General features: G+C 46.5%; 1 protein-coding gene across 1 annotated transcript in view; it reads left to right on the top strand.

The window, feature by feature from the left end:
• Positions 1-1,339: 1,339 nt before the first annotated feature.
• The window catches only part of LOC144805822 (uncharacterized), a 36,235-nt gene continuing 11,753 nt past the window's right edge, over positions 1,340-25,821 (top strand). The window contains exons 1-2 of the mRNA XM_078672302.1: positions 1,340-1,384; positions 17,343-17,460. The gene's annotated coding sequence lies outside the window, so the exon portion shown is untranslated. The remainder of the gene's footprint in view (positions 1,385-17,342; positions 17,461-25,821) is intronic.

Below are 25,821 nucleotides of genomic sequence, written 5' to 3' on the forward strand. Positions count from 1 at the left end.
ACACAGAGACCAACAGACACACACAGACACACACACAGACACACACAGACACACACACACAGACAGACACATACAGACACACACACAGACACACACAGACACAGACACACAGACACACACACACACAGACACACAGACAGACACACACAGACACACACAGACACGCACACACAGACACACAGAGACCAACAGACACACACACAGACAGACACACACAGACACACAAACAGAGACCAACAGACACACACACAGACACACACACACAGATACACACACAGACACACACACAGACACACACACAGACACACACAGAGACCAACAGACACACACACACACAGACACACATAGACACACACTCGGGAAAGCATAGTAGGAAAAAGCTATATACAGTTGTTCTATGCTTGCATATGTACATTGTTTTATAAAGATGGTGGAACTATTGATTTGAATGCACTCTCTTTCCTTAAGTCACACATGTATGAAGCAGTTCAGAGTCTGGAAAGCTCTACAGCCCCTGCCCTGAATGCTGCCTCTCAGTGTCCTGAAGATGCCCCCGCGCTCGTGCGTCACCCTGGGGTCAGAGGCCCCCCTCACCTCTGCTCGAGCCCCGCTCAGTGGGGGCTGCAGGGTCTGGGGGAGGGGGCACCGGGGGCCCGGCTGCCTGTGAGGAGGGGGCCCGGTGTGTTATTCCCCCTCCGAGTGACGCGCGAGCTCAACAAAACAAAACAATGCGTCTCACTTCTGGGCACGCGCAGAACCGCGCGTCACAGCTGCGCATGTGCAGAGTGTAGACATCACTTCCTATCGCCGAGTTAGGACCTTGCACGGGGTACGGACTGTGAACTGCCCTGCACAGAGAACACTCAGCCTCACTGCGCATGCGCAGAGGAAAGACATTTCCCCCAGAGGAGCGGACCGAGGAGCTTTGCATTTAAATACCTCTCACCCTGTGCTGTGGCGCGAGGCGCCTCGCGCTCTGCGGCGGGAGGCAGTTATATCTCATTCATTGTGTCCCCGCGCGGACACTGGAATTCTTGTGCTTCTTTGAGTCCCACCTGTGCTGGCTCTGAGCTGTCGCCCTTCACTGCGCTCCGTGCTGTGAACTAAATGAAATCTTTCTTGCATCGACTTCTGGAGTTGGATTGTTGTGACATCGGCGTCTGTCCGCCGCGCATGCGCAGTTGTTCACCCAAGGCCCTCTTTACCCTCGCTCCGCAGCGGAAGGCAGTGTCTGTTCTCCGCGCATGCGCAGGTAATCCAAGGCATCGTTAGCCGGCGTTGTGGGAAGCAGTGTCTGTCCCTGGCGCATGCGCAGTGGTTCATCCACAGGTCCACTTGTAACCCGACCCACAACAGAGAGCACAGCACCCACATGAAACCCCAGGTGAGGTCATTTATTTAATGCATTCTTATAAAGCGGGGACCTTACCCGAAGGTGTCAAAGCACCGTGCAATAGAACCAATAGAACCAGTTACGTTACATGAGAGAACTGTTACAGAATGGAAAAAATAAAAATAGCAGCCATAGAATCAAAGCGATGCAGGCAAAAGGAACACAATCTCAAGCACAGCAAGCACAGACTGTACAAGAACGTAGACATTGGGAGGACTCTGGTTGGGAAGACTTGCGAGCCGTAGCAAGGGCAGGAGATCAATCACTTTTTTTGCGGATTGTTGCAAACGGCAATAAGTCGAGCAAGCCAGCCCAGGACTACCATCTAGATCACTAGATCCTAAAACATGGTTCAGACACTTTGCACATTTATATGCATGTCCGGGTTCCCCTTCAAGCGAGAACTTATGCATAAATAAAGAGCTGACAATGTCCAAGGAGTTTGAACCACTATATTTTAGTATCTTAGATACTAAGCAGGCTATAGCCGCCATTAAGCCGTCCAAAGCGCCAGCCCAGATAACATCCGGGGAGACCTCTTTAGGCATGACCCAGAGGTATGGGCACCGTATATCAACTTACTGTGCAATGCAATTAGCAGAGGGCAGCCTATCCCTATATCATGGAAGGGCGCGGAGATCGTCCCTATATACAAAAAGGGCAGTAGGGACGATCCCGCTAATTATAGACTCTGGCAAATGCCACACAAAAACACACAGACCCACACACACACACACAGACCCACACACAGACCCACACACACCAACAGAGCCCCACACACACACACACACACCTAGGACAACAGTGCAGTTACCAACTCCTGGCCTAAGAGTAAGTAGCATATACCCACCTAATATACCACACTTCACTACCCATGTTTACCACAATGCAGATACTCACCACTTGCATAGCACTGCAGCCACCAACCCAGTGTTCAGAGCTATAAACCACAAAGGACACCGAGATGTCCCCCCACGAATATCATTGCACACACTGTGTGGGGAAGGCAAGGGGCAGTCAGCCCCTTGGATTACAGTTCAACCACCCTCCTCACGCACATCGTACCACACTGTGCACTTATGAAGAGTGCAGCCATGCATCCAGGGCAGCAACTGTACACTGCCGGAGCGGGTCAAGCGCAGCACTCCGTACACAGCACTGCAGCAGAGTATTACACAGTCAGTCAGCACCACGTTTGTGTAGGTTCAGCAAGATGCAGTTCTAGGGTACCCTCTGAAAACGTCTTTCTGCCCTTTCTGTTTCAGATACAGTGCCCATGCACGCTGGCTGGTAGAGGGCCCGGGCCTTGTCCCATGGTGTCCTAACACTGACTCATTCTTATCCCATCTTAGAGGCCCTTACTCCATCCAGCATTGGGTATGTGTCTGAATACAGAATAACACAATCCCCGTAAACTATCGACCAAGGTGTCATCTTTAGAAACACAACTAGTCTTCCTCTCAATTTTAATTAAGAATATTCGATTTCATTTTGTTTTTCACATTAGTTGTAAATGCCACTCAGCAAACAATTGTCAGTAGCGGAAAGCAGTGACCTATAACCCCAAAAGCGTTGCGCACCTCGTTCAGCTTCTACCCCGCCCCCCAGTGAATGGATTGGAACGGATTTGCACCCCCTAAATAGGGAACCAGGCCTTGTCCAGGAGATGCCCTTTTGGCACGGTGGAAAAATCTGCTACACCCAGTTCTGTAACCAGTATGCCAGCCAGCTGCAGGGCGCCCCAGGGAAAACGGGAGTAAAGATAACAAAGAAACGGGAGGAGGTGGGAGTAAAGACAACACAGACAACAGGAGCGAGGGAAAGAGTAAAGACAATACGGACAATGGAAGGGAGCGGGAGTAAAGACAAACAAGCATTAAGCACAGGCACACGGACAGCGGGAGGGGGGCGGGAACGGGCAAACGGACAGCGGGGGGGGGGAACGGGCACACAGACAGCGGGAGGGGGGGCGGGAACGGACCCAGGCTTCGTATGGGGAGTCAGCCATGAGACAAAAGTCAACAAGAACACGTGCCAGTGCTCCCCACTCACCGGGATCGAGGACATCCCGAGCTGAGCGCGGGCGTTCATCAGAACAGGACCCCCGCCGGCCGCCATCTTCGGAGAAATGAGCACAACAAACCCCCAAAAAATAAATAAATACCCACCGCCCACCACCGCATGACGTGGGCAAAAGCCTAAAATTGTCGGGAACGCCCACGAATCTGCTCCGGCATTGACGGACAGATCTCTGTTCCAATGGCTAGCCTCCATTTATGGAGCTAGACAATGGAACAGAGGGGCGGACAACACACACATACTGTAGACTTAAGATTTCGCCTGCGCGAAAAGCTGCGCAGTGCACAGCTTTCGACAGGCGAAACCTAAAAATGGGAACGATAGTGCTAGTAGACCATGTCTTAGGCAGTGGGGCATTGGTTAGAATATTAGAAATATTTAACAACAGTGGGGCCCAAAAATCTGGTTTATATTTAATAAGATCGATGGGCAACCCATCAGGGCCTGGAGTTTTATTGCCTGCACTCTGACGTATAGCCTCCTCGAACCTCGTTTATTGATAATGAGACTCAAGGTGGCACCCTGTTAATAAAAGGGTCGGGTTAAAAAGCAGGCTCTTGGTAAATAGTGGAAAAGTGACTTTCCCAGGTAGCGCTCATTATGTTGCAGTGATGGGAGTTAACGGTTGTCCCATTGATCTTAACTCTTTAATGGTAGTCCAAAATATATTCCCATTATTTAAGCTGGCAGAATTAATGAGCACATACCAGTGCTCACCTAATAACTGTTCCTTCCTATTAGCAATAGCCTGGTTATATGTCAACCTTAAGGCCTTGACCAAATCATTACACCTAGGGCTTTGAGATTCGGGCCTTGCGGAGCTTCCTGTTGACAATTGAGCACTCCTGATTGAACCATCTAGGTTCGCGCAGTACTGTACAAATGGGGTTAGACAGCAAGGATTTAATGGCTCCACTGAGTTCGGTAAAGGTGCTGATAGCCACTGGGTGTGGAACAGGGCCTCTAAGCAGATGTTAATAAGATTCATGTTTCCCCTAACCATAGAACTGAATCGGTCTGCGTTATTAATGCCTCACCATACCAGTCTGCGGTTATCTATGGACGGTGATAGATCTCCAGCACCACATTCTGTCTGAGGCGTTGGAACTGGAGACATCTGTAACGTTACTTGTATTGGGTTATGGTCCCCAAAGATTGTGGCCATAATTTCGGCTTTAAGCAAGCTTGCTTCTAAAGCGGGGGGGATAAAAAACATTATCAATTTCAGATGAACAGACCCTCCCTCTGAATCTCGGTTCAGGGGGAGCATTATCTTTTGTAGTTGCATCAATTTCCATAACATTAATTAAGTTAAGGGTGTTCAAATGGTCCATTAGCTCTCTACCCCATTGCATGTTTGTCTGCTGCTGTGTGAATATTCGCTTGACCATGAGTAAGATAGCTTAGCATTAAAATCGCCCCCACACAGATTCCTACTGACTTAAAAGAGTCTTTGGAGTTTCCAATAGATGCAATACAATTAAACAAATTTATCAAATGCATATTTGGAACAGAATGAAAATCATTGTTATAAAAATTAATTATCCAAAAGAAAATCCCCCTATTAAATAATATGCCTAGAAAATTATTGGTATCTGTATGTACAGTTTTTATGCATCCACCTGTCTTAATATTGACCCAGATTGATAAACCCCCAAATGGTCGACCCTGCTTGGGGGTTGTTGCTAGGATATTATGGCATTCAAACCCCTCAATATGCCATTCTTGTGTGGCCCATGTTTCCTGAAATAAAAGGATATGTGGGTCTTTAATAAGTTGTACCCAATCTGGCTGGTGAAGTTTAGAGTACAACCTTGCAACATTCCAGCTTAAGATACGGAGGTCTGAACTTGCTGAGGCCTTCGTTTGCATAGGGGGGATAAGTGGGTTGTGGGAATAGTACACTCAGTTACTGGCATGGCATGCGGTAACCTAATAGCAGGATTAGTATTTTCCCAAAAAGTTGATAGTCAGTCTTGGGTCTCTATCCAGTCAAGGCCTTGAACCTATTAGAGGAAGTAATCAAGAGTAATTGTTGGTGAAAGGAGCATGATTTGGTTTGTAGAACTAACCAAGGGGTAGTGCGCATATGTTAGTGCTATTAGGTGTTATAAATTCGCAACCCCTTAGTAGGTGTCTCACCAAAGAAGGTCTGCAAAAGTTAATTAGAATACTTTCCCCTTTGATATTTTTGGTAGATGCACTGACTCACCCAACCCTGCGTGCCATAATAATATCCTTTATTTCGGATACATGGAAGCTTCTATGCCTTGATAGTCAGTCCACACATTTATTGCGTAGCTGGTCCCTTGACTCATGTTGATCCCTCTTTAAAGTAGGTACTCCTGCCAGTACCAACACATAAGGGCAAGCAGCGGGCAGCAGACTAAGGACATCCTGATTAGCCATTCATACTTGTGGCGGCAGGAACATTAATGCATGAGGTACTAGACAACCTGTTCTTATTCGAGCCCCTGGGCCTGTTTAACCTATTAGCACCATCCCTGGTGGGGTTGGTATTTGAAATGGTTATTGGTATAGGGGGTTGTGGGGGGGAGGACCCGTTTCTATCTATAGGCAATTGAGGCAGCCCCTGGATTGATTGTATATCGGGTGAAGGGTGATTGCGGGAGCAGCAACTCTGGCGGTGTGCAACACAATTTCGGCTTCTAAAATATTCATACCAACACCTACTCTATCGATGGCCCTGCTCCCATCAATCTCTTTGATTTTGTCCACCTTTTCCCCCACTGTCCCCTTAAAACGCTTGGCTACTAAAATAGCCACCCGCCTTCTTATCCAGGGTAGATGAAAAGAACTGCTGTGGAAAGAGTTGTGACCTCATTCTATGCCAATCTTTGGAGAGGAGCTGTGTCTCCTGGAGGAGGCACACATCTGCCTCCATGTTATCCAGGTAGGAAAGGATGGACCTCCTTTTATTGGGATTGTTGAGACCTCTCGCATTGAGAGTGAGAATTTTCAGTGTGCGCTGGGAAATAGCGTGTCATAGTGAGTGCACCAGCTTTGGCCTGTATTTGGGTCCCTGTGATCCCTCTTCCCCCTGAGCTCCCAACGTCTGCCCGGCCTCCATTGTCCTTTGATCCTCTCTTCAACGCCATTCACCTGCATATCAGTTATCCACCCTCCCCTCCCTAACCCCAACTTAGAAACCCATTCACATCAAATTGTCCAGGGCCCGCCATACGTGCGTGCGCGTCCTTGGAAGTCGGAATAGTTCGGAACGTGTGTCGCCTGTTCCCTGTGTCTCTACACTCCCCGTGTCTATACACTCCCCGTAGACTTCTTCGCCGCCCACCCAGCCTTGCAAATGTCACTTGTTTGTCCCTCAGTCGTTCACAGTGTCATCATGGGGGAATGACTCCTTTGACAATGTCTCCAGCACTGCCAGTCTTTCTTGTGCCATGGTCTTGGGGTCCGGTCTCGTTGCTCGCTCTGTGCCACGCCTCCCGTAGACCTTATGCCATCTTTCTCGAGGAGTTTTGGTCTGTGGGCCCTCTGTGTCCTCCTGGATTGGATTCTCGATGCCCAGCACCTGGCAAGTGTCCTGCATGGATCTGAGCTGGAGGACTTTGCCCTGCCATATGAAAATCAGCCGGAAAGGGTGACCCAAAGAATATGGTATTCCTTGATTTCGAAGACGCGTGGTTGCCACTCGAAATACCCAACACTTTTGAAGGGTTATTAGAGCCAGGTCCTGGTACAAAGCTATGGAGTGGTCCTGATATCTTAGTGGTTGCTTGTGCCTGGCAGTACGTAGTGTACACTCTTTTAGTTTAAAGTCTGGAAAGTAAGCCAAAATATACGGTGGGGGCGCCCAGTATGCTCCTGAAGAGACCCTGCAGGTATTGTGTGATGTCTGGCCCTTCTTCTTTAGGTGGAACTCCCTTAACGTGGATGTTGTTTCGCCGAGACCGATCCTCCAGGTCTTCTGTGTGTGACTGGAGATCGATCTGTTGAACCTTGAGCCGGAGTATCTCTTGCTGTAGATGCTCCACCTCCTCTTCCCGGGCTTGCCCCTGATCTTCGATGGAGGCCACACTGTCCCCAACGGCATTAACGCCCCGCCTTATCGTAAGGAGGACGTTGATGCCGTTGGGGGACGTGTGGCCTCAATCGGTTATCTCCTTCATCTCCCCCGCTATTTCCCTTTTCAGCGTCTGCAAGTCGCCTCATAATGCACCGAATAGCGACTCTAAAAAGGCGTGGGTAACTGGGGCTTCAGAGGTGTCTGCATCTTGGCTGATTTGTGTCATTGGGGAGAGCCTCCCTTCTCTGCTGCTGGTCATTGGGAGCTAGGTCAGCATCTTTTTTAGATTCTGATCCTTCTTGCTTCTCGCTGAGGACATGGCTGCTATATCTCTTACCACATCACTAGACCGTCCTGCCTTGTCGTGGGGGTCCCAGCCCCAGTGACTGGCTGTCACCAGGTTGTCCTCCCGCTGAGCTCCACTATGCTGTTGCTTGATGGTGAGGGCCATAGTTGTCACTCCCTTTCAGTCTCGTCCGGGCCTTGCTGCCTTCAACCGTCTGCTATTGCCCTGCTGGGCATCTGCTGCTTGTTCTCAATACTCTAAGCACTTTGCACCCAAACCTGCAGTGAATCCCCCTGTAGGCCAGCAGCCCTATCTGAGCCTGGAGCACTAGATGTCTTCTTGGACCACTGCGTCTAATTCCTGCACTATGTGCTTGCAGGCCATGGCCTCCGGTTTCCTCTGACTTGGCAGTCAGCTCCAGAGAGACTAATCCATGCCCGGGCCCCTCATCCATTGGCACCTTGTGATTCTTACAGCGTTACAGTTCATATCTAATTCCCCTTATTGGATATTGTCATTTTAGTGTCATTTTGTTTAATACATTTTACTTTATTTTTCTATTTTGGTTTGGGTTTTTTATTGTTTTGCATTTTGACTTTTACTTGTTTTGTTTCTGCATAAATGTTTTACATATTACCTTAAGTTAAGCCTGCCTGTTCGGTGCTTAGGTACCAGGGGGTTGATCCTCGGTTAATTGAATGGGTTTGAAAGTTCACTCTAACAACTATTGTGATTGTTCCTCATCTACCGCAAATAATAATTCAGTTTCTTACAGAAACTATCTGAAATTATCTGCAGAACAGGCAGTTGATAACCTACCAGGGTTGAAACACCCTGTGGACAAATTGGAATATGGGACGAGTATTGTGTGGCAATAGAACCTCTAAAAAAATTCAGCTTGTAGACGAACCAAGAATCACACTTGAATGTCACAACTTTTAAAAACAAGGTAGTCAGGAAAGTGTGGCGAATATATTGCAGCTCTTTGCATTTTGACAGCCCCAAGCAAATTTGAGAACAGAGTGCATGTATGTAGCAGAGACGAGTGTTCACCCAATGTGAGTGGTGAGATCCGCATTGCAGGTCTGCCTGAAGTTGTGATGCTGCTGACAGTAGCGTGTCTGCTAAAAGCAATGGCGTGGCTGGTGGAACTATAAAGCCAAGTAAGAGAAAGTTATCTTCAGACACCACAGTCTTCGTGACTGAGACCAGTAATACTGAAGACTCTGAGACTCACAGCAGTAATTTCTCCTTTCAGAGTGTTATTGCTGCAGAGGGAGTGAAGCCAAGAAGTAAGCACATTACTAAGGTACCAACAAAATTTAATATTGTTCATTTGTATTAACTGTTTCTCTTTTGAAGCATTTGGAAATGCATTTTCTAGTTTTGTTGCTTTTTGTTAAGTTTTTAGGTCTCGCAGAGAGACCTATTGCCGCCCATCCACAAAGCTGATTTTTACGATGAGGATTTTCAACAGTTCACGTGAATCACGTGACCACAAGCTCCTCGTGCACGAGCTTGCATTCGATCATCAAAGGCAGCCCAGTCTCTCTCACACAAGCTTCTCCCAGCAGGCCGTCCACCCCCCTTCCTCTCCATATGGTTGCTCGAGTTGCAGGCAGCCCACCCCCTCCCTCTCCAGCGCCTGCCTTCTGTGTCTCGCATTTGATCATCAGAGGCAGCCCAGCCCAGCAGGCAGCCCACCCCCTCCCTCCCCATATGGTGCGCTCTGCCTCAGGCCAGCATCTCTCCTCCCATAATTATTCACTGCAGGGCCTGCGTCTCGTCACCCTTCCTACCAGTCCCCACAAGCAGGCAGCAGCTTCAAAGGGATCTGCTTCCCCGCCCACTACTTCACACTTCACGGCCTGGCGGCCGTGACTCGCATTTCTCCTTCCCTCTCCCCACAGCAATGCCAAGAGCTTGTTGTGCTCTAGCCTTGATTCTATGAATATGAGCAGATAAAATCTGAATGCTTGTGCGTGTTGCTTTACCTTCGCTGCTTTTAATACACATTTCCGGTATTTAAGTGCGCTATTGAACCACTTATTTTTGGCCAAACGCTGTTGAAACAACCGTTGCCATTTGTATGCTCCCAGAAATCTTTTGATCTCTTCTTGCATTTGTTCCCCTGTGCTGCTTGCATAAATGAGGAATCTGTTTTCAACTCTGTTATATTAAAAACTTTATTGAGAGTCACGTAGATGCTCAGCCCGCCTTTTGCCTGCCTTCCTCTCCAATTTTTACAGTTGGGTTATAGAATTTTGAGTAACCCATGAGTGGTGTTTCTCCACAGCTCCAGGTCTCCTGGAGACGTCTTATATCAAATGATCTTAAGTGGGTTTCTGATTCAGGCTCTAATGCAATCTTGCCGGCTCCTGCGATGTTCCACGGTGTCAGAGTAATCTTACTGTGGGGCATACAGTAGGCGCTCTTGTTGATAAGTGGATGCTATGATCGCTTGTGAAAAGCTTCCATTAGCCCGTTGGTGTTTAAGTTACTTGGTGTTACTGTTACCCGTCCCTTTCCTCCCACACGCGTCTGAATTACAGTGCCTTAGACTAGTGTTCCTGACACACATTCTTGACACACTGGTGCACGGGGTGCAGACGCGGCCTTGTGACGCGCTTCGGGAATCCGGACGTGCCTGTGAGCTTGAGGCCTCCCCCACCCCCTGGTGTGCAGTGATTCCATATGTGGAAGCGGCGCGTCAGCAGGGATGATGGAGTGGATCGAAGCTTGAGGCTGGTGCGCGTCAGCGCCGTTAAAGGCTCGCGCGTCTTCCTGCTTCGCGCGCTTCGTGAAAGAGGGGAGAGCCGCCTGTATGCTTTCAGAATAATCCATCACTTGATCCATATCACACAGCAAACGTACTGAAAGAAACAACGGCTAGTCCGGACTCAAGAGTCGTCAACAAACCATCTTAAGTGTTGCTCATTCACATTGAGCCTCAAAAACATCACATAAAATCTGGATCACAGAGCATCATCTCGGCGAGAGCACAGAGCATACCAAGCTACGGAATCACAACCTCAGTGCACGTGACCTCTCTGCTACTGCACAGAACATCTCAGTCATTTTAGGTTGCTTTATAGCCTGTGCGAGCCATATCACGACTATTGTTCAGGGCTCCTCAACCGACGCAAAAGCGACTGAACAGTTAATCTCTGCAATGTCTGCAGCACCTCAATTAGTGCGAAGAACATCCGAGTGGAGCACTAATGAGCGCAGTCAGAGCAGAGAGGGTCTCAAATATTGCACCACATATTTCAAACACTGAACATAGCGTCGCTGCCGTTGCAAGAGCCTCTGAACCAAGCACTTGACCTCTTAATTAGCGCTCACATCTCAAGCAGTGCATAAAGCATCTGAGCCAGCACAAGGGGCCTCGTATTCAATACAACAACTCAACCACCGCACATTGCACCACAAGCAGTGCACATGGCATCACAAGGAGTGAACATAGAACCTCAAGCAGTGCACATAGCACCACAAGCAGTGCACATAGAACCTCAAGCAGTGCACATGGCATCACAAGCAGTGCACAAGGAACCACACACAGTGCTCATAGACCACAAGCAGTGCACATAGCACTACAAGCAGTGCACTTAGAACATCAAGCAGTGCACATAGCACCACAAGCAGTGCACATAGAACCTCAAGCAGTGCACATGGCATCACAAGCAGTGCACAAGGAACCACAAACAGTGCTCATAGAACCACAAGCAGTGCACATAGCACCACAAGCAGTGCACATAGAACCTCAAGCAGTGCACAAGGAACCACAAACAGTGCTCATAGAACCACAAGCAGTGCACATAGAACCTCAAGCAGTGCACATAGCACCTCAAGCAGTGCACATAGCACCACAAGCAGTGCACATAGAACCTCAAGCAGTGCACATGGCATCACCACAATTCCATTGAGCACTCTAACCTTTAAAAATAGCATCTGAACTATAACACAGGACATTTCACCATTGCACAATTGTAAATGCACGTTGCACTGATCACATGTGCACAAGGCTTCTCACCGTTGCATGGATCTTCCTGATCATCACACAGAGTAGTTAAAGCACAGTGCATCGTTTCTCAGCCAGTGCACAGAACATCTTGACAACTGCACATATCTGACATTTGCACAAGACTTCTCAACCATTGCACTGAGAATCTTAACCCTTGTATAGTGTGTTCTGATAATGGCACAGAGTATTTAAATCATTGCACATAGCGCGTCAGCCGTTGCACGTAACATTACAAGCAGTACACATAGCATAACCACCATTCATGGAGCACTCCAAACTTTACGTAGCATCTGAACTATTACACAGGACATTTGACCACTGCACATATGCAGTTGCACGTTGTACTGATCACCTCAACATGTGCACAGAGCTTCTTAATCATTGCACAGAGGGGTTCAACCATTGCACAGATCTTTCTGATCATCATATATCATATTTAAATCACTGCTCTTAGTTTCTCAGCCAGTGCACAGAGCATCTTCACAACTGCACAAATCTCTGGGTGGAGTCACATCTCACTAGACGCAACTTGTGATCAAGAACCTGGATGCACGTGTGATTCCAAATGATAAAGGGACCACGGAGAAAGACCCGTTCTCAGTCTTGGGAATGGTAGAATGACTCAGGTGCTTATCATTGTAGCCAACCATCAAGCCGAAATACTAATGTAGATAAAATAGGTACGTATAACTTAGTACATGAAGGAGCCTCCAATAGTCTTCAGTACAATTATCTGCAACAGGATAGTTGTTAATACCGAAACGGGACAGCTGCTTTCAGAACTTACGCTCGTGTCCCTTGACAATTTCTTCAAAACAAAAATATTTGGATAGATGGATGATACTAAAATAACGGGGAACCGCATTCAAGATATCTGCTCGCGTCCCTTAACGATGTCTTCGATACGAGAATGTCGTAAGACGAGCGTTAACATCAACCTGCGGGCGCCACAATCGACGTGTCTGTTGGCGTCCTGCAGCCGTTGGAAGAGGTGATTAGAACTGGCTAAGTGTGCCATGAAGTTGGCATTTCAGTACATCCATGAGAAGTGAGCTTTGAGTCATGTAGTGGTCTTCTTATACCACGTGCAGTTCACCCTCTCCAAAGCCTCAATAATCCCTGGGTGAAAAGGACGGCTGATTCTGATTGGGTGCCTGATAGTTTTCCAGAAACTTATGTTCTTGATTGTTCATGTTTGTCAGTAGTTGATTATACTTTAATTTGTGTGCTTTTAAAATGTGTTGCGGTGATTACGACCGCCTAATTCTCACCTGCTGACCTTCTTCGTCTGCTGGTCCCCGTTCCGCCACAGCTTGTGCCGGTTGTGCGGAGGGACAGGAAGCACCTGGCGCACCAGCAGCGTCATCAGAGCTGCCCGCCCCCTTCCCTACTTAAACCACCACACAGCGCGGACGCGCGCAGCGAGATTGGCAACCTTGCTGTGTGTTGCACTTGCGCTGATTACTGAGTGAGTTTGGGGATTTAACTCCTCGCTGGAAACACTTCTCTTGCTTGAAGGCCAATAGCTGTTTTACCTGCGTACTTTTTTTCTAATACTTTGTAGAGTTTTAAACATTGCATGCGGTGATTACGACCACGTTTATACTTTAGTTTGTGTGCTTTTAAAATGTGTTGCAGTGATTACGACCGCCTAATTCTCACCTGCTGACCTTCTTCGTGTGCTGGTCCCCGTTCCGCCACGGCTTGTGCCGGTTGTGCGGAGGGACAGGAAGCACCTGGCGCACCAGCAGCGTCATCAGAGCTGCCCGCCCCCTTCCCTACTTAAACCACCACACAGAGCGGACGCGCGCAGCGGCACGCCGGCGGCGCGCCGAAGGCGTGCCAAAGGCAAGCCCGTCCGCGCCGGGACGCCGCCCGTCGCCCAAACCCTTGGTGGATTTTTTAAATTTGCGTGGCTCCTAAGTGGTCCGTGTATATTAACCATGATCTGCTATAATCAGCAGGAACTGCTCTCATTAAACCAGCATAATCTAGTAGATTCCCAGGTAGTCTGTCCCACTGCCACCCCTTTTAGGAATGATTCGGCCAGGATGGCTGTCTCCTCTCTATTGCGTAGGGGCTCGGAGAAATTTATGTCCGAAAGTTCGCAGGAACTAAGCAATATTAGTACGAAAACGGACCTTAATTTTCTCACTGCTCTCTATCTTAATACTAGATTCATCCCTAAACATGCCTTAGAGCTTTGGTGTCTACTGGACAATCAGAAACCTGACATCTGTTTCTTTACGGAAACGTGGCTCCATAGTCAGGCTTCCTCTGATATTGCTACGGCATTCCCCAGTGAATACCATCTGATTAGGCAAGATAGAGTTGGAAAACGAGAGGGAGGCATTGCAGTAGCCGCAAAAGGCCCCCATGGAGATTACCCGGCTTGATTCGCTCTCCAACGACACGCTCGAAATTTTGATAATTAACATAAAATACAACATTTCAGCGGTCGGCAAAGCATCCCTGGTATATAGACCCCCGGGAGGTAAATCCGAATTCGCCAACAATTTGTTAGATATTTTAGCCTCCCATGTGCTGGCTACAGATAATTTTATCTTATTAGGTGACTTCAATCATCATGCAGAACTATTATATGACATGGATTCTTGCCATTTAATCTCAACCCTGGAAACCCTGGGACTAACTCAGCGGGTACAAGGCTCCACTCACCAAGCGGGTCATTTATTGGATCTAGTATTTTCCAATGTGACTGATTTAAACTGTGACCCCCCTTTGCAGATGATCTGGACGGATCATTTCTTAATACATTTTAATTTTCCTATACCTTCCAGGTCATGGACCACTACCCAAAAAGAATCCGTACTTATCCGACCTTGGCATAAACTGACTCCTGAGGCGTTTCATATGCATTTTAAACCTCCGGACAATTTTCCTAATGATACTGGAACAATGGCTATTCAATTAGAAACGTCTATTAGAAACACGCTTGATGCAATTATCCCGGAAACAAAAGTTAATTTGAAAAGAATCGCCTCACCTTGGTTTACTGAGACTCTGAAACAAGAGAAAATGGACTGTAGATCGGCGGAGAGATTATGACGGAAGTTCAGAACGCCTGAAAACCGCAAGAAGTATAAATTAATGCACTTTGATTATATGAAACATATAAAGGCGGCCAAATCTCTTTATCACGCAAAGAATAAATAAGCCTCCCAATCCAGCAAAGAATTGTACAAAATACTCAGGGAATTTACCACTCCTCAGGTGGAGCAATCAGAATGTGTCCCCTCCTTGGAGTGGGTGAACTCACTGTCCTCCTATTTCCATAGTAAGATCCAACTAATATATTCCTCATTTCCTTCCTCTTCTCAAAAAGTGGCTTTAAGTGGGTTGGTTTCTTCCGGCTCCGAGCCCTCATTTGAAACCACTGATTTTCCATCCATGATAGAATTTTAGCCCACTTCCCCAGCAGAAGTGCTATTGGCACTCAAAAAAATTAAATCAGGATCTCCTACCGACCCCCTGCTCCCTCGTAAGTGCGGTGAGCTATTCCCGTTGCTGACTGATGGTCTAACCAGTATTTTTAACGCTTCCTTTGAGAGCGCCTCCTTCCCCAGTAGCTGGAAACTGGCGCAAGTCAGGCCTATTCTTAAAAAGCCTAACAGTGATCCCTCTATCCTGTCCAATTACAGACCAATATCCCTACTACCGTACTTTGGTAAGGTTCTTGAATATTTGGTCAACAAACGTGTGTCTTCCTACATTGAAACATATGCACTTCTTGACCCGTCGCAGTCAGGTTTCCGTGCCGCTCATGGCACTGAAACTGCAGTAATTGAAATAGTGGATAACATCCGACTCTCCTTGGATAGGGGCGAATCAGCCATTCTGGTATTATTGGATCTTTCCGCTGCCTTTGACACCATCTCCCACAGCATTCTGAAACATCGGCTGTGGGAGGTTGGTGTCAGAGGCAATGCTTTGGCCTGGTTCGCGGACTATCTCAAGGATCGTTACTCTTATATCAGGATGAATTCTCATGCATCCGCCACTATCCCTCTTTCTGTGGGGGTCCCGCAGGGTTCGATCCTTAGTCCCTTATTATTTAACCTTTATCTCTGCCCTCTGGCCCACATTATAAAATCTTATGGCTTCACTACGGTGTCTTACGCAGACGATACTCAGGTACTTATCACCTGTAGATCCAATTCCTAGGAAACCTGTACTAGTTTTAAACAATGTATGATTCACATTAATAGTTGGATGAGTGAAAACAAACTTCAACTCAACTGCAGTAAGTCAGAAATTTTGCTATTCGGCAAGGCCAAGACCTTCTGGTCTCAGGACTGGTGGCCTCATGATCTAGGGCCCAGCCCTGAGCCTAAAGAAGCCGTAAGAGACTTAGGGATCATGCTTGACGGGGCTCTTTCTATGAAAGTTCACGTCAACCAGGTTGTCGGGACTTGTTTTGGAATACTTCGCCAACTGCGTAAAATCTTTAAATGGCTCCCACCTGAAGCCAGAAAGCCCCTGGTCTAGGGATTGATCGTCAGCAGGCTTGATTATGGAAATGCCATGTTTGCCTCCATAAATGAGAATCTGCTGTCTGAGCTACAAACCATCCAGAACGCGGCCGCGAGGCTATGTTGGGATTGCCTCCTAGGTCTGCCTCTAAACCCATTCCTAAAAAACTGCACTGGTTACCTGAGCGCCAAAGATGCCATTTTAAAATCTTGAGTTTAACCCATAAACTCCTTCACAGCATCGACCCTTCTTACTTAGCAAAAAAATTAGTGTGGTACACTCCGTCCAGAGCCCTTCGCTCCAGCTCAAAGTTCTTGCTGTCTCAACCTAGAGTCCGGACGTCCAGGAATGGATGCCGATCCTTTTCATATGTGGCCCCCCAACTATGGAATAAGTTACCTAATCATCTTCTGTAGGTCTCCAATTATTTGGAGTTTCGAAGGGGTTTAAAGGCGTGGCTCTTTCCCAAATAAAGTTTCACTGTGATGTATCTCAACTCTGTTAGGTCAATGCCTTTCTTCTGCAAAGCGCCTTGAGACCTCTTTTGGTGATAAGTGCGCTATATAAAAGCATTTGACATTTGACATTTGACAAACACGCCCAGGGGTTTTATCTCTTCCGTTGACATGAGCTGCAATAAAAGTTTCTTTGTCGTTGCAAAAAAATATGAACGGCCAACGAGCCTCTGTAGGTCAAAGAATGGAAGGGCTGAGGAACTGTCAGTCATCTCACTGCTAAGCAGAGCCATGTCATGCTTCACCCTCACTCAGGCCTCTGATTTTGACCAACATCGCTTAGAACACTGGGACTTTCGAGCCCATCCTTTTAATGAGAAAAACAAAACTACAAGTCCCATAAGCAATAGTGGTGGAAGGTGTCACGCGTGACCTGGGACAACATCCGATTCAGCACATCCAGTTCCATTTTTTAAGTATTTGACACAATATTGAATTTATAATCTTTGTTTTTTATGGTCATGAGTCACCAGAATACTAAAAATGTGTCTTTTATTTTCAAGGTCAAATAAGTAATGGTCACCAGCTTGGAAGCTCTGTTAATTCTTCAGTATTTGTCATTGATCTCCATGTGTGGCTGATTTGGGTCTGCCCCTGCATCATTCCTGATAACTCGCACAGGTAAGGAGCTTGTAGCAGCAACATGATAACCCCATTCTCATCTGTAAGAAGTGCCCTCCTAGGCAGGTATCGATCACTTTTGTGACACAAGGAAGGGCCAATATCTGCTATGTACATTTGTTAAAAAAAAACAGTCAAATCACAGTATACTGTTCCTGGATGTTCAGTCCCAGCGGCATTATCTGTAACTGAACGCAGACACCCTAGGAAGCATGTGCTTTTAAGACAAGTTGCGTTCACTCACCTGAAGGTGACATGCTTCATCATTGGGCTATACTCCTCACCAGGCCGGCGCTACACTGCCTGGTGGGCACCACAAGAGGGCACTTTGTCGGAGATCTTTTATTAGTACGCCAGATGAGCATAGTAGGACAGAGGATGTTGTGTCATAAGATGTGAGATTGGTGAAAGTCTGAATATAAGATCAACTATTGACCATTTGCTACAATATAGTTAATGTGATCTTCCTGGTCCATGTTGAGATCAAAAACGGTGGCAGAGAAATTGTGGAACTAATGACCCCTATCACTGTGTGAAAGTGTTGATCACCTATGGACCTGCTGGTAAGCTGGGGTCTATACTTCAGGTCAACCTTTTTCATGCCTTCTGTAGTCATGGAGCAATCTGTTGGCATTTCATCAGGACCAAATATGGGAAAATGGGTAAATGTGACCTAATCTTCTCCACAGCGTGAGGAGCTCTGTAACTCAAAGCCCTGCACCGTGCATGGGTGAGAAGGTGCCTAGTATCATCTTACTACTACAGGTGAGCGCTGTCTAACAGAGTGCACTAGTAACGGTAACCCTCATAAAATTCAGAACATATTGACCTATCCAATAGCGAGGACGCCGCATCAGAGGGCAACTGGTTTGAAAAGCACATGTTTCCTAGGGTGCCTGCGTTCAGTTAGAGATAATGTCTGTGGGACTGAACCTCCAGAACAGTATACTGTGAGTTGATTTATATGAAGAATGTGTATACTGGACTGTCATTTTCCTCGTCATCTCTTGTGCTATGTAAAATAATACACAACACACCTGGAGGCCAACACATCTATCATACATTTAATGCAAAAATAGCAAAAGGCCAAGCAAACTAACAAGTGACAATTGTCTTTGCAATGGACGAGAGCATCCACCCTAAAGCAAGTTGGAGTATATAATGCTAATGCTACACAATGTATTTTTATACACTTTTCTCCTAATACAAGTCAATGAAACATGAACACGTGATAGAAACAGTTACTGAAACAACACTAATGAGTAGGAGGCAGGATCTTCTCTCGAAAGGAATGTAAGGAGTCCGTGAGGTGCAGATAAAAGATACACAGACAAGCTGCAGAATTCACTGTTTCTGGAAATAATACTTATGTTTGTCAATATTCAATTTATTACAAGATACAGGAAAGTGTGCCGATGGACATCACTAAATAAAATGGTTCTGGCCCTAATAGAATCATGTAACCTTGCAGGCATATTAAGGCGAACAGTCACATCAAATTAATATAAGAATATTGTAATTTGGTAATGTAATATATCAATGCACGTTGAGGCATTCATGTGTAACCAATTATCGGTATTAAGGAAACCAGTATATCCAGTTATGCTTTCTCAATTCCTTCTTCCTAGAGGCCACCGCTGCTGCTAGCCAGCCGTATTCAGCAGTGCCTCCTGTGACCTGGAATCATACATTTAATCAATACCAAAGGTCGTCAATGCTTCTAGCCAACTCCGGTCACTGGTGTCTTTCCAGTCACAAGGTAAGGTGACTCCTCCTTTCGGTGATAGTGCGGATGGGCATCAACTCCATTGTTAGATTGTTTTTTACCCCAAACGGGTTCGGATGTATATTGCTGGGCTCCAAACCCGCTCTTCGGGTTCCCCTCAGTGCTCAGTCCACTCTACCCTCAACGGTATTGTTTCAGTACGCGTTTCCGTGTTCTCCGCATTTCAAATTGATCGGCAAACTCTTAAATTTTAATAGAAACCCTCGTGGGCAACCGTCTGGCCTGCTGCGTAGGGCCAGCCATCTGCAAATGGAACGGACTCCATTCCATTTCTGTCCTGGGTGCCACCCCAAGTACCCTCGCACCGACCTACATCAAATTTGTAACTTGTGCCTCTCTCCGGCGCACAAGGAGGAAGACTGCATGCTTGTAAGTCGTTTCGGTCCAAGAGGACTCTACCCGATCATCAGGCTCGATGACGAGAGAGGCAGCGTCAAAGCATTCAACACACTCTGGATATCTTCGGGGAAGAATCTGACCAAGACGAGATAGAAGCGTCCGCCGTAGAAGAAGAGACCCATCTCTATGCCAGAGCGCAATCTTTGGGGCATGCTGGGGCAGCCATGTGATTGCAATTCTACGTCATGCCAGTACCATAGGCGACTGACCACATTTATAGGTCTTCTTGTGCCCTTCTGGCATCTAAAGAGGCCAAATAAACAGCATTTGGGTATCAGCTCAATACTTAGTTTTGTTGCATGCATTATTTCTTCGACAGCTAGTTGCCAGAAGGAGTGTATTTCATCGCAGGACCATGGTTAATGTAAGAAATCGGCCCCCACAGTGTTGCAGCACAAGCATATAACTGGGCAAGACCCGACCATTCGATGAGGGTCTTGTGGCGTTAAGTAGGTTCTTTGCAGAAAATTATAATGTATCAGTCGAAAATGGGCATTACTAGAAACTATGTGTATTAGTTCACAGGCCCGCTGCCAGTCTTGATCTTCCATTGGAATGTTAAAGTCTAAATTACAGGCCTCTCGGGCCCGTGTGTACTGTCTACGGGAAACAGCCATAACAACGCAACTTTTACTACGCATTACCATCACAACGCAACCATTACAACGCAGGTGCCATTACAACGCATGCCATTACAACGCATGCAATTACAACGCAGGTGCTATTACAACGCATGTCATTACAACGTAAGTATAGGTAAGTATTTAATTTTATTAATATTAATATTTATTTTAATTTCTTTTAATTTAATAAAATTATTTTATTTTTTTTAATATTTTTAATATTAATGTAGTTATTTTGGGTTTTAAGAAATAATTAATTTAAAATAATTATAACATTTTAAATATATTTAATATTTTTTAAATTACAATTTTAACCCCTACACTATCCAACACTTACCCTACTATTACACCCCCCTGGAGTTAGAATAGTAATTTAAACCCCTACACTATCCACACTTACCCTACTATTACACCCCCCTGGAGTTAGAATAGTAATTTTAACCCCTACACTATCAAATACTTACCCTACTATTACACTCCTCTGGAGTAAGAATAGTACATTAAAATATAATTTTTTAATTAAAAATATTAATATAAATAAAATATTACTAAAATATTATCAAACATAATTTAAAAATAAATTAATATTATTTGAATGAAATACTTACCAAATACTTATGTTGTAATGGCATGCGTTGTAATAGCACCTGCGTTGTAATGGCATGCGTTGTAATGGTTGCGTTGTGATGGCATGCTTTGTAAATGCATGTGTTGTAATGTCATACATCCACTGTCTACTGTATCTGATCACGTTGTTCTGTAAAGATGCATAGTTAGGTGTCTACACGTTCCATACGCTAGCAGTATCTCAAGGGTTTGAGTATGCGGCAGAGCTGTCGCATAGCATGGACAGGTGTGCTTAGTTGTGTCTGCCAAGCACCACATGTTGTTAAAATTGCCCCTGGCTTAGACCAAACTCTTAGCGGGTATGTTTACAGGCGATAAGTCTCATCTGGGTACAATTCACCCTATTGCTCGCAGCCCCCTTCATCCATGCCTGGAAGGACATACTGAATGCTCTATGCCTGATTGGTTTTAATATCCAGATTGGGAGCTCCCTATGGAATGGTGCGCACTTAAGTTCTCTCACTACAAACCATTGCCATCTGTCGCACAATATATGGAGTATCTTTCGGTGTACCTGATTCCTCCATTAACAGCCCTGGAAGACAACCAGCGTCCACCATTCCCGCCAAGAGCCGCATTTCCCAACTAGGGTCTGTGTTGAGCCATCGAGCTGCGTGTTGCAATTGAACGGCATAATATTAGGGGTCCAAATGTGGGACCTCCAACCCCCCGCTGCATACGTCCTGGTCAGTGTGGCCAAAACCACTCTGCTATGTGTAATGGCTGTGTTGAAAGATTTAACAAGACCATGAAGGGCATGATCGGTAGACTTCCTCAAAAACTCAAAAGAAGATGGGATGTCTCACTTCCATGCCTGCTTTTTGCCTATTGGGAAGGGCCACAGAAGGGAGTGGGGTCCTCCTTATTTTAGCTTCTGTTTGGGTTTCCTGTTGGGACCACTGTGCCTTGTGAAGGAGGGATTGGAGAAACCTCTTGGTGAACCTTAGCAAGAGATAGTGGACTATGTGCTTGGCTTTTGCTCCAGGATGTATGAGTACGTGGAAAAAGCAAGCAAAAACGTTGCGGCCAGCCTAGAGCTCCAGAAGCTCTGGTAATGCCAAAAGGCTGCTATGGTTGAGTTCCAGCCGGGGCAGATGGTATGGGTTTTTGGGCCTGTGGCTCCTAGGGCTCTGCAAGGTAAGTGGAGTGGACCCTACCCTGTCCTAGAAAGAAAAGGGGCGGTCACCTACCTGGTAGATTCTGGCTCTGACAGGAGTCATAAGAGGGTCAACCATGTCAACCGCCTTACACCCTACTATGACATGGCAGATGTGACCATGCTCGTGGTTACAGATGAGGATCAGGAAGCAAAGAGTGAACCTGCCCCATACCTGTCCAACAATCCAAAAGAGGGGTCAGTGGAAGGTGTGGTCTTGTCAGACACCCTACCTGCCCATCAGGAGGCTGATTGCAGGCAAATCCTAAATCAGTTTAATGAGCTCTTTTTTTTTGACCTCTCCCCAGACTCGCTGGTGTGTCCATGATGTAGACGCTGATGAAAGACTACCTTTCGAGAATAAAACATACAGGCAGACTGAACATGTGAAAGAGAGCATCAAAGCTGAAGTAAGCATGATACTGGAATTGGGAGTTCTAAAGCCTTCTGAGAGCCCCTGGACCTGCCCAGTTGTCTTAATCCCCAAGCCTCATAACCAGGATGGTAAGAAAGAAATTAGGTTTTGTGAGGACTATTGGGGCATGAATGCTGTGACCAAAAGCAATGAATACCAAACTCCTTGGGCAGATGAACTTATTGACAGGTTGGGAGCAGCCAAGTATCTGAGTATGTTTGATCTCACATCAGAGTACTGGCTGATAGGTTTGACTCCAGGAGCTAAATAAATATCTGCATTTTTAACCCTAGATGGGTATTACCAGTTCACTGTAATGCTCTTTGGTTTGAACAATGCATCTGCCACTTTTCAAAGGTTGGTGAACGAAGCCCTTGCTGGATTGGAATCCTTGAGTGTAGCCTTTCAACACAATATTGCTGTCTTTAGCTCCACCTGGCAGGATCACCTGATCCACCTTAGTAAAGTATATGAGGCTCTGAGAAGTGCAGGCCTCGTTATCAAGGCATTCAAGTGCCAGATAGGGCAGGGAAAGGTTGCATACTTGGGTAACCTTGTGAGTGGAGGCCAGGTTCAACCCTTACAACCCAAGATCTAGACCATTCTGGACTGGGTGGCTCCAACTACCCAGACTCAAGTGAGGCCTTCCTTGGTTTCCCTTCGACCATAGGAGGTTTGTGAGGGATTATGGCACCATTGTGGCACCCCGCACAGAACAAACTTCCAAAAGAATGCCGACAAATAGTGAACTTGACTGTGAGCTGTCTAAAGGCTCTTGAAACGCTGAAGGAAGCAATGTGCTCTGCAGCTGTTCTGAAATCTGCAGATTATGTCAAGCAATTCATTGTAAAGACTGATGCCTCTGAACATAGTATAGGAGCAGTGCTATCCCAAAAACATGACCAAGGGCAAGATCAGCCACTGGCTTTCATCAGTAGAAGGCTAATCCCCAGGGAGCGGCATTGAACTGCCATTTAGATGGACGCCTTTGCTGTGGTTTAGTCCCTTGAGAAGTTTAGGTCAAACCTGTTTGGCTCTCACTTCCTAGTTCAAACAGACCACAGGCCTCTCCGATGGTTAATGCAAATGAAAGGTGAAAATCCCTCATGGCTAAAGTAGTCCATCACCCTACAGGGAATAGGCTTTGAAGTGAAACAGAGACCTGGGACTGCCAATGCAGATGGACTTTCCAGGTTGTCCCATTTAGACGATGTTAAATGCTATGCTATGTTAAAAATACTTATAAAGCGTGCGTACACCACAAGGTTTCAGTTCGCTGCGGACAAGGGAGTCCTGCCGCTAAGTGATTCATTCATAAGTCTGGCGAAAGAGCCAGGTCTTTAAGATTTTCCAAAATTGAGAATATGATATCATCGATCTAATGTCCTGAGGGAGAGAATTCCAAAATTGAGGGGCCAGAACCGCAAATCTTAGTTCCCCCAATGTCTAGTGTTTAAAGGACGGAGTAGCTAGGGGATTCCAATGGGAAGACCTAAGATCCTGAATGTGGATATATCTCTAGACCCTAGTAAATACAGACACTGGGCAGTTGCCATGGAGAGCTTTAAAGAGGAGGCATCCCAACTTGAATGCACTGAGTTAGACTACCAGAAGCCAATGTAACTTTTTCATAAGAGGGGTGACATACTGCATTCTTGGCTGGCAATAGATTAATCTAGCAGCCTGGTTTGGCACTAGTTGCAGTCTTTTAGATTGATATGCCGGAATGCCAAAGTAAAGAGTTAGTGTAGTCAATTTGAGAGATGGCTAAGGCTAAAGCAACTTGGGTAAGAGCTTCAGTAGTGAGAAATCTGCTGTTCCCCAGTAATGGGGAATCTTTCATAGATTCACATGCTTGAATTATTGCCTGTCGTCGAAGTGGGAGTCCCAAGGTACATAGAATAGCAATAGCATAGCGAAAGCATAGTTAAAAGAGCAATAGGAAGTATTGTAACATAGACGTTTACAGGAAAACACGTGTCACTTTAATAACTTGTCCAAGTCATTAGATATGGTCCAAACTCCAACCAATCAGGCGACAGCACCCTCTGGAACCTTCTCCTCTGAGGCTCAGGCTCTCAGATTTTCTACCGCACGTCGTGTGAAGGGAGTCTCCCTGAGCTTTGCTCTGTACCTCTACCTTTTCTCTTCAGAAACTCTTCAGAATATCTTCACTGCTTTGTCTACTACAAAGAGGTCACTCATCAGACACTATGAGTCTTGTGGGAAACTCCGGCTTCATTCCGAAGACCCCCACAAAAATTTGTATCTACGGCCTCCACCCTGAAAGTCAGGTGAGAGATTGTAAAATTCTACAGGACTTTCCCTCAAAAGACTTTAAGAGGCAGAGAGGGACGTCTACCTCTGTGGTTACAGAAACTCACGACCAAGGATAACCCCTTATCAGGTGTTGAGAGTGATTCCGCTCTCAGGACTGTCATCTCTAAGAAGAGGGCTAGTGAGGCGGAGATGGTATCTACTAAGGTGCTCAAGAAAGACCACACCTCTACTCATGAAGGTCAGACTTCTTCCTCAAAAAGGGCTCCTGCTCCTTCTAAGGGACTACCTGTGCCCTCTATGCCTCCGAGATCTGTCTCTAAGTCTCAGGCATCTAAGTCTCTTCCTGAGACAAATTTGCCTAAAAAAATGGGTCCCTTGTCGACGAAGACTTCCGTCGCCACTGCTACAACGACTACTTCCACCTTCTCTTCTCCTCAACCTACAATGATTATGTCATCAGAGTCCTCTCCATTGACGTTTGTCATGGTGTCGGTGAAGCCTCGCTCGTCTGCCACCTCCCTCACTTCGTCGTCAATGAAAAAGAGGACTGTCTCCGGTCGGTCGTCGACAGATGCCTCTTCGCCGGCGAGACGGTCGATGGCTCTCAAGGCTCTACCTGCTTCGTCGACGAATGCCTCGATGTCTGTAACGACCTGACATTCCCAAGATCGGGGACAGACACCCACAGAACACAAAACCACTTCTTGTGAGTTTCAGGATTTATTGATAGTGTGCAAGGTAGCGGGATGTATATACATAGAATGTTATTTTGAATTCACCAGGTCTGTATTCGTTACCCCATTCACAGCGCTGGTGTTATGCACCGTCCTCCGCAAGTACAACGGTCCCGTTGTACGCCAACGGAGGGCACTGTGCTAAAAGCGGCCGACAATGCCATTCGATAGCGGTGAGGGGTCTTGATCTCTGACGTTGGGGTAGCAGACGTGAGGAAGGTGGGAGTCGCCCAGCCGGGTTCTCTACCACTCCTTCCTTGGGGATACGGGGAGCAGCCGCTCTACCGGTATCTCAATCAGGCGATTCTCGCTGCTTATCACCCAAGAACCAAAAGAGAGAG

This window comes from Lissotriton helveticus, assembly GCF_964261635.1.
Source record: "Lissotriton helveticus chromosome 1_1 unlocalized genomic scaffold, aLisHel1.1 SUPER_1_unloc_28, whole genome shotgun sequence".
NCBI classification, from domain to species: Eukaryota; Metazoa; Chordata; class Amphibia; order Caudata; family Salamandridae; genus Lissotriton; species Lissotriton helveticus.